Source organism: Notamacropus eugenii, chromosome 4, assembly GCF_028372415.1.
Source record: "Notamacropus eugenii isolate mMacEug1 chromosome 4, mMacEug1.pri_v2, whole genome shotgun sequence".
NCBI lineage: Eukaryota > Metazoa > Chordata > Mammalia > Diprotodontia > Macropodidae > Notamacropus > Notamacropus eugenii.
The window spans coordinates 455,992,692-456,002,334 of record NC_092875.1 but is presented as its reverse complement, the minus strand read 5'-3'; the positions used below and the strand labels follow the sequence as shown (position 1 = coordinate 456,002,334).

At 36.6% G+C, this 9,643-nt stretch overlaps 1 non-coding gene across 1 annotated transcript; it reads left to right on the top strand.

The window, feature by feature from the left end:
• The first annotated feature begins 7,947 nt into the window (after positions 1-7,947).
• LOC140502917 (U6atac minor spliceosomal RNA) lies at positions 7,948-8,075 on the top strand. Its single transcript, XR_011966640.1, has one exon. It is a non-coding gene; the product is annotated as a U6atac minor spliceosomal RNA (small nuclear RNA).
• The last annotated feature ends 1,568 nt before the right edge of the window (positions 8,076-9,643 follow it).

The following is a 9,643-nucleotide window of genomic DNA, read 5'->3' as shown; positions in this document are numbered from 1 at the left end:
TTTGATCTGTCTTTTCCAACCCAAAGAACGTTTTTTTCTTGACAAAGGAAGTATAATTAAAATTAAAATTAAGCAACTCTTTCTTCTTTCTATCACCTGTCTTTATTATCCAGCCCATCTATCTGTCTTCCTCTTTCCCCTAAAGTAGCAAACAAAAACAAACAAAAGACTTGTTTCATCAAATTATATCTATCTACAAGTGTGTAGTACTACCTCAGTCTCCTGGAGTATTGTCCTCAAAACTGTCCATCCACATTCATAGGCTTTCTACCTTTATTTCTTACTTATCCAATGTCTTACTTATTTCAGTGGTGTGCTCTCATCTATCTGCTCTATAAGAAAAGAAACTGATAAAATAATTCCCATCAATGTGTTAATGAATTTTGATGGTTTCATGTGTTCCCCATCTCAAAGTTGTTTCATTTCAATATAGTAGCATAAAATGACTGACAGATAAGTTTCAGGCACTTCAGCAGGGAAGATAAGTCTTGATAGAGTGTCCTCAAGTCCCACAATAATGTAGTAATTGGCTACATTATTCTATATGAGCATGGCCCAGAACAAAAATACAGCATTCATGCCATCTATACACCAAAATTTCTAAGCTTGGAGGGGAAAGATATCAAAGTTCAAAGAACTATCTGGGATTGTTTACTAAACTAGGATCTTAAAACTGTAAGAATATGTCTTGTCTCTATACCCTCCTACTACTTAGGGTTAATTAGGGACAGAGCCGCAGATTTGGAGTTAGGGGACCTGGATTCACATTTTGAATTTTCTACTTACTACTTTAATTACTTTGGACAAATCGGTCATTCTTTTGTGGCTTCAGTTCCCATATCTGAACAATAACAGGGCTGGATAAAATCATCACTAAGATTCTATTCAGTCCCAAAATCCTGTTATTTCAGAGCCATTCTAAATGTAAAGGTTAGACTCCAAAGCTGCATCACAGCTTTAGGGAGATACCTGCATTGTGGACATGCCACTCTGAGTAATGTCTTTTCTGTTTCTCTGAAGATGGGTGAAGTGGTCACTGTTTGCCTTGACAAGAATAAAAGATATTTCCCATTAAGTCACTTCAAGTGCATCCTCTTATTCCATCCCATGGGCTTCATAGCTGCCAAACCCCAGCAGCTATTTCTATAATAACTTCCATTTCTATAGTGCTTAAAAGTTTGCAAAGTACTTTACAGATAATATCATGTTTGATTTTTACAAGAAGTCTGTGAGAAAGAAGTTACTAGGTTTTTATTATCCTGTCTACCCTTAGGTGTTTGTACCTAAAATTTTGTCTGTTGGGAATTTTTAACATGGAAATTCTGTGCTCCCCATCCCCCCACCCCACAATCTCTAACTTAGTCTTAGAGAGTTTTCTGAGGCCACTGACTGAGACATGGGCACATGGATAATAGGTGGCAAAGGTGAGATTTAAAACAAAGTCCAGCAGTCTACATAATATATCGCACTGTTACTCAAAGTTCCCTATGTTATAGAAGTTGATGTTCTCACCCTATAACTCTATCTAGCTTAGGAAACTTATGGTAATGCATTCTAGAATTTATGAATCCTTTGGAAAATCCTTCTTGAATAGAAATACTTGGTTTCTCAGAAACATGTAGTTCTGAACTTGATGTGGGACAGGTTTTTCAGGTGAAAAAGTGTAATTGTTGCTTTGCATCAGAAAGTAGAATTTCAGATCAGATATACCTTTGAAGAAGTCGCCTTGCAAAGGTGCACTAAGGATAACAGTTTTTGCTGTTTGCCTCAGTACTGCTCAGAGCCACATCATAAATTCTTGACTTCTGCCAAGCACAGAAAATTTTCCAGTAGTAGCTCTCAAGAAATATTCCAAGGCCAGGGGCATTGCAGTGCAGGGAACATGAACATTATAATAATGAATAGTCTGCTCAGGATTTTTGCTGGTTACTTGAGTAAAATATGAGTAGCTATTTTGTTAGTGGAATTGCTTAATGGAAGTTCTATTTACCCTGTCCACTGAATAAAGAAGTATGGAATGACAGTATATAATCAGTCTTAACAAGTATTTCTTGTCACTCAATAGTTTCTAAATGAACCCTAGAAGGGAATGACAGCATGGAGGGAGATCTCAAATCGTAACAGAAAAATGAGAAACCTGATGGGTGTCTCATCATGATTTTAATGAGATTCATTTAGTAGGAAGAAATATCTATGTTATATTCATTATTTTTCTCCTACAATATCCCAAAATGTGATTTGGAGATATCATACACTGAAAATAAGAAAACAAATTTTTACATTTAGTCAGGTTGCTGATTATTTCTAAGGAAGTATCGTATTTGGTAATGCATTTGTTTTCATTGTTTCACATAATTTCTTTGGGTTGGAAAGGGCTTGGAGCAAAAATCTAGGTTTTCCTTCAAAACACTTTCCAAAATTCAACATGTTCATGCATAAGATTTTCATCAGCTTTTCTCTGTACTTGCGAGAGTCGCGGCCGTGATACATCTGATTGTGCTGGAGATTGGTACCTGAAAGAAAGTATATCTTCATGCTGGAAGCTGTATTTCCTTTTTTTAAAAAATGAAATCTTGCTTAAATTTAAAAAGAGAAAAAATAACCTGGAACTTTGAGCAAACTTATGTGCCCTTCCTAGTTCGTCCTATTCCTTAACCAATATATTCTGCATAATACAGAGACATTCATCTTAAAGTTCCACTTTCCTTCCAAACTCAGTTCAAGCTCTCAATTCTATAATTCAATTCCTATGAGCTACATCCAACAGATATATGTGTGTGTGTGTATATGTGCGTATTTATATTGGATTTCATTACATGAGATGATGAAAGGGAATTCAAGAATATGAGATGGTATGAGCAAAAATATATTTGTAGAGCAAAATGGAGTACTTTGAGTATTTTAATTTTTTTTTCTGTTAACAGTTTTTCTTTCCTCACTTCTCCCTTCATTGACAACAACAACAAAGCCCTTGTAACTTGTGTCAAAACAAACTCCCACATGGGTCATGTTATGAAAGGGTAGTAATATTAATAATATAGTAAGATGTTGCATTATATTATATTATATTACATCATGTCTAACCATGTGCGTGTATGTGTATGTATGTGTATGTGTATGCATGTCTCAATCTACTACTCTGAATTGGATATCATGTTTTATTAAAGTGTTTTTTCTTTGCAATGTTGTTATTATTGTAATCATTCTCCTAATTCTTTTCACTTCACTCTTCATTAGTTCAAACAAATCTTCCCAGGTTTCTCTGAAATCACACCCTTAAGAGTTTCTTATAGCATAAAAGGATTCCCTTGTACTCATATCCCATGTTTCTTTTGGCTATTCCTCAATATATGGTATTTTGAAGGGATAGAAAATAGTCCAATTTCACTTGTTTTCAAAGGGAGTACTCAGATCTTCACTGGAGATTTCCTGAGCCTGCTGCTCATTTCTGGCCACTCCTAAGACACAGAAATATGTCAAAGATTTCCATATCAAAGCTCATACTCCCCTGAGAGAACTGAGATTAAAAGAGCAAGTCATTATGAGAACTGAGTAAACCATACTGAATCTGTCTTGTGACCATAAGGGTATAGTCTAATTCTGTTTTGTGAAAAAAACAAACAAACAAATTTATTCAATTGCAGAAATTGGGAGAGTACCTTAGTCCACTGTTTGAAGCTAGCCTTACATGGCCAGGAAACTGGACGACCTCCCCCTGCTGTTTAGAGACCCATAACTAAGGACCTAAGTTATGCTGATCAGAAACCCAGTCAGATACAAAGACTAATGCAAGGAGTTTTCTCAGAATTATACATCTTAAGCAATCTATAGGTTTTATCTGATAACTGGACCCATCTTGATCAATCAGTTAGTGTGTTCGTGTTCCTTTGACTATTTACAAACATATGAGGAGAGTAGAACATCTCTTTTTCTGAGCTGAGTGAATTGCACCCATTTGCTCTCCCCTTACCAATTTGGAAAGTCTCTAATCTTTCTTCCAGTTAGAAATTAGACTACCCAATGCTGTATTATTTCCCTTTAATTAATAGGACTTATTTTATTAACTATTTTTAACATATAAATCTTGCACCTATATTTCAAGTCCAGCCCTCAGACAAGGAATGAGCCTATTCCTGGTTTGTTGAAAATTGCCATGCATTGCTTAAAAAATTAAAATGCTCAAAAACTTGAATGTTTGTTTCCTCAATCATTTCATCTTTCACCTGTCACACCTCCCCCCAAAAAGTCAGCCAAGCACAAAACAAACCATGATCATAATTCTAACTACCATTGAAACAGCACTTTAAGGATGCAGTGATTTATGTGTATTACCTCATTAGATTCTCACAAAATTACTATGAGGTATCGACTATGGGTACCAATTTGCAGTTGAGAATATGAAGGTTCAGGGCAGTGGAATACAACAGAAGGAACACACATACATACACACACACACACACACACACACACACACACACACACGGAATCAAGATCTACTCAATTTCACCTTTGACATATAGTGGCTATGTGATCCTCCGCCATCTTGGCTTCTCCCCCCTAGAAATTTCTTAATGCAGTAAGATCCAGAAAAGGGAATATGTATTATAAAGAGTTTTCTTATTAGATACGTCTTTACACAGAATGACACTCAACAATAACAAAACTGTGAGGAGTAGTGTGATGGAAATCTGGTGATTAGACTCTGATTGTGGAGAGCATTCAATGCCACATTAAGGCATTTGAACTTCATTTAATAAGCACTGAGGATCTACTGTTTTATTGTTTGTTCATTTGTTTGGTGGGAGAAAATAAAGTAATACAAGTTAATCTTTAGTAAATTTAATCTGAATGAAGATTGAATGATGGATTGGAGAGAGAATAAGACTTCTGTTAAGGTTACTAGATAGGAGTCTGAGGTTAATGAATTTCTGCAAGGGAAAGATAATCAAGCTTTTAACTAGGGTGTTGATGGCAAGTATGATAAGAAGGGAATAGATATGAGAGGTAAGGAGAAGAAAAAAACAATAGGGCTTCTTGTAGAGTAAGAGGGAGTGAGGGAGTTTATGATTATTGTTGCATGGGATTATAATAATAACATTAAAAGAAATAGAAAGTTACAGAGTTTTGCGGGTAAGGGGCAGGAAAGGGAAGGAGACTAATTTGTTTTGAAAAATGTTGATCCAGTGGCCATTTACCATTGAGAGAGAGTGGTTATGGATTCAGGAAGATCTGTATTCAAGTTTCAGATAGATACTAGGTCAGTGATTATAACAAGTCATTTAATATATCAATAATCCAGCATAAGCTGCAGAAGAATTGTGTTCCTGAATTAAAGGAGTTTTAATACTGAGAATTCCCCATATAAATAAAACCACAAACCCATTTCCTACCCCCCATCTTCTTACTTCCTCTACCCCAAAATGTTGATTCAGAAGGGCAAACAGATGAAAATGTCAGGTAGAAAGATGAATAGTCAGATCAGAAGATTAGGTCAGAAGAATAGGATTGGAGATATATACACATACATACATGCATATATACATATAAGCAGCTACATGAAAATAAATGCTTATTAGGACCATGAGAAGGAATAATGAAGAAAGTATAAAACTAACAGTAACCATAACAAGCAATAACAACCACAGCAATAATTATAGCAAATGTTATATAATACTTTAAGGTTTTCAAAGCTCTTTGCATATATCTTTTAATGTTTATTTACTTATTTTTGTTTTTCAACATACATTTCCACAAAATTTTGAATTACAAATTTTGTCCCTGTCTCTCCCCTCCCTCTACCCCATAAAATCTTGCATTCTGATTACTCCTTTCCCCAATCTGCCCTCCCTTCTATCACACCCTACCCTCTCCTTATCCCCTTATTCTCTCTTTCCTTGTAGGGCAAGATAGGTTTGTATACCCCATTACCTGTACTTCTTATTTCCCAGCTGTATGCAAAAAAAGTTCTCAACATTCATTCTTAATACTTTGAACTCCAACTTCTCTCCCTTCCTCCCTCCCCACCCATCCCCACTGAGAAGGTAGACAATTCAATATGGGCTATATATGTGTAGTCTTTCAAAAGACTTCCATAGTAGTCATGTTGTGTAAGACTAACTATATTTCCCACCATCCTGTCCTTCTCCCCATTTATTCTATTCTCTCTTTTGACCTTGTCCCTCCCCAAAAGTGTTTACTTTTGATTACTCCCTTCTCCCATTTGCCCTCCCATATCTCATCCCCCTCATCCCACTTGTCCTCTTCTCCTCTGCCTTTCTGTAGTGCAAGATTCACATTCATACCAAACTGAGTGAGCATATCCTTCCCTCAAGTCAAATGTGAAGAGAGTTAGCTTCCCTTTTTCCCTCTCACATCCTCCCTTTTCTCCTCCACTGAAGATTTTTCTTGCCTCCTTGATGAGTGATAATTTACCCCATTCCATTTCTCCCTTTCTCTTTCCAATATATTCCTCTCTCACCCCTCTACTTTATTTTATTTCTTTAGGTATCATCCCTTCTTATTCAACTCACCCTGTGTGTGCATACATATATATATGTATATGTATATATGTGTGTGTATATATATATATATACATATATATATATATATAACTTTCATCTGTTCCATTTTAATTTTTAAACAACTATTTTCTTCATTGAGCTTTGGAACCTCCTTTTTCTGTTCGAGTATTCTGCTTTTTAAAGCATTCTTCTCCTCATTGGGTTTTTGGACCACTTTTGTCAATTGAGTTAACCTATATTTAAAGGTATTATTTTCTTCAGCATTTTTTGGCTCTCCTTTAGCAAGCTGTTGACTCACTTTGCATGATTTTCTTGCATCCCTCTCATTTCTCTTCCCAATTTCCCCTCCATCTCTCTTCCTTGATTTTCAAAATTCTTTTTAAGCTCTTCCATGGCCTGAGACCACTGCATATTTATTTTGGAGGTTTTGGATGCAGCAGCCTTGACTTCCTCTGATGCTATGCTCTGTTCTTCCTCATCTGAAAGGATGGAAGAAAATACCTGTTCACCAAGAAAGTAAACTTCAATAGTCTTATTTTTTTCTCCCTTTTTTGGGCATTGTCCCATCCAATTGCTTGACTTTTGAGACCTTTGTCCAGTTGAGGGTATATTCTGGGAACCTGGAAGTTCTCAGTTCCTCCATGTCCTCATAATCAAGGAAGAGGTGCTTACTCCTCTCCTGACCTGCACAATGGTCTGGGAGCAACCAAAATCTTTGCTGCCCAGAATCTGCAATTGAATTCCCTCACCACAACTGCCTCTAGTTCCACTGGCAGTGCTCCTCCTCACACCTGGGTGGAGTTCAGGGCTGAGAATCAGATCAGTGGCTTAGTTCCCTAGGGGGCTTTGGCAGAAATCTCCCAGGGCTGCCAGTCATGGATGAGATTTGATCAGTCTTTCAATTCACCCAGAGGATCTAATTGGAGGGCTCTGAAAATGGCACCTTCCACTTCAGTGCCTGATGTTGGAGGTCCAGACTGTGCTCCCCTCTTATGCGTGAAGGAGCCCTCCTACTATCTTTTGAGGCTGTTTGTGGCATTTTTGGGTTGAGGAATCTGGGAACTGCTGTCTGTGGTGCTCTGAATCCTTTTCTGGATCCTGTCTCTGCTGCTCAGCCCTGGTCTGTGCTCTGTGCTGATCTGTGCTCTGCATGCAGGTCTGTGCTCTACACACTAGTCTCTCTCTTTGCATATATTAATTATCACTTATAATGAAAAGAAAGAAAATGACAAAGCCAATTTTTGCCAAAGTTTATTTTAATTGAGCAGGAGAAGGTAAGGAAGAAGGTAAAGGACACTGAAAAGAAATGATCAAAGTGGTCCAAGGAAAATTAATAGAATACTTGACCTTATGATATCCAAGGAAGTAGTCTTCTTAAGGATAGCTTGCGTCACACTACCAAATGTGCTTCACAATTATCAAAGATGTCTTCTATCAAAGGAGAGAAGGTTAGCACTCACCTTGATAAGGAGAGAAGAGGTCCTAGTGGCTTTTAAAGCACATATATGGTTAAGGCATTGCTACCTAGTCTATAGCATCTAACCATGTTTTTGTAGGAGGGGAAGGGGGAAAAAGGGGAAGGGAAGCTAAAAAGGAGGGAAGAAGCAGTAAGGGTAAAGGGGCTTAAAAGGGAGGGGGGGCTAAAAAAAGGAAGGGAAGGCTACAGGAGGTGGTGGTAAAAAATGAAAACTGTTGAGGAGGGGAAGGGAAATGGGAGAACTAAAAGCTCAAATGGTGGGAAAGAGGATGGAGGGAAATACACAGATTGTAATCATAACTGTGAATGTGAATGGAATGAATTCTCCCATAAAATGGAGATGGATAGCAGAATGAATTAAAAGCCATAATCCAACAATATGTTGTTTACAAGAAACATATTTGAAATGGTGGGGGGAGGTACACAAAGGGTGAAGGTTAAAGGTTGGAGCAGAATATGTTGTGCTTTGGCTGATGCAAGAAAAGCAGGGGTATCAATCCTTATCTCAGATGAAGCAAAACCAGAAATAGATCTAATCAAAAGAGATAAGGAAGGAAACTATATTCTGCTAAAAGACACCACACACAATGAACCAAAACCAGTATCAAACATGTATGTTCCAAGTGGTATATCATCCAAATTCTTAGAGGAGAGGTTGGGGAGTTGAAGGAAGAAATAGACAGCAAAACTATACTAGTGGGGGACCTCAACCTCCCGCTCTCTGAAATTGATAAATCTAGCCTCAAAATAAACAAGAAAGAGGTTAGGGATGTAAATAAAACTCTGGATAAGGTAGATATGATAGATCACTGGAGAACACTGAATGGGAATAGGAAGGAATATACCTTTTTCTCAGTGGTACATGACACATATTCAAAAACTGACCATGTACTAGGACATGAAAACCTCACAATGCAGTGCAGAAAGGCAGAGATAATCAACGCATCCTTCTCAGATCATAATGTAATAAAAATTATTTGTAATAAAAGGTCATGGAAAGATAAAACAAAAGTCTATTAGAAAACTAAATAATCGAATGCTAAAGAAGGAGTAGGTTAAACAACAAGTTATAGAAACAATCAGCAACTTCGTTCAAGAGAATGATAATAATGAAACAACCTAACAGATCTTATGGGATACTGCAAAAGCAGTTCTTAGGGAAAGTTTTATATCTTTGAATGTCTACATAAATAAAATAGAGAAAGAGGAAATCAATGACTTGGGCATGCAGCTGAAAAACTAGAAAAAGAACAAGTTGAAAATCTCCAAGTAAATATCAAATTAGAAATACTTAAAACCAAAGGAGAGATTAGTAAAATTGAAATTAAGAAAACTATTGAATTAATAAATAAAACCAATAGTAGGTTTTATGAAAAAAATAAAATTCATAAACCTTTGGTCAATTTGATTGAAAAGAAAAGAAGGAAAAAAATCAAATTACTGATATCAAAAATGAAAGGGGTGAACTCTCCTCCAATGAGGAGGAAATTAAAACAATAATTAGAAATTACTTTGCCCAACTTTATGCCCATAAATTCGACAATCTAAATGAGATGGATGAGTATTTTACAAAATACAAATTGCCCAGATTGACAGAAGAGGAAGTTGAATACTTAAACAACCTCATCTCAGAAAAAGAAATTGA